Source organism: Dipodomys ordii, unplaced genomic scaffold (assembly GCF_000151885.1).
Source record: "Dipodomys ordii isolate 6190 unplaced genomic scaffold, Dord_2.0 Scaffold138, whole genome shotgun sequence".
NCBI classification, from domain to species: Eukaryota; Metazoa; Chordata; class Mammalia; order Rodentia; family Heteromyidae; genus Dipodomys; species Dipodomys ordii.
In genome coordinates, this window is record NW_012267354.1 from 957,639 (window position 1) to 957,902 (window position 264).

The window sequence follows — 264 nt, forward strand, 5'->3', positions numbered from 1 at the left end:
TTGTAAAAGTGTTTCAAACCTGTCCTTTTCCTTTTAATTTAATTTCAGACTCTGCTTATGTTATAAATGCTTTAAGAGTCTTGGAGGCTGCAGGAGCAATAAAACAGGCCTCTCCTGTTGGATATTTGTTTTGTTGCTTACAACGATTGCTTTGGCAACGACAACACCCTTTCTATCCCCTACATATTCGCGGCCATACTGGTCTGCCTGGCCCTTTAAGCGAAGGCAATGATATTGTTGATTGTTATACCCATCAAGATTGGA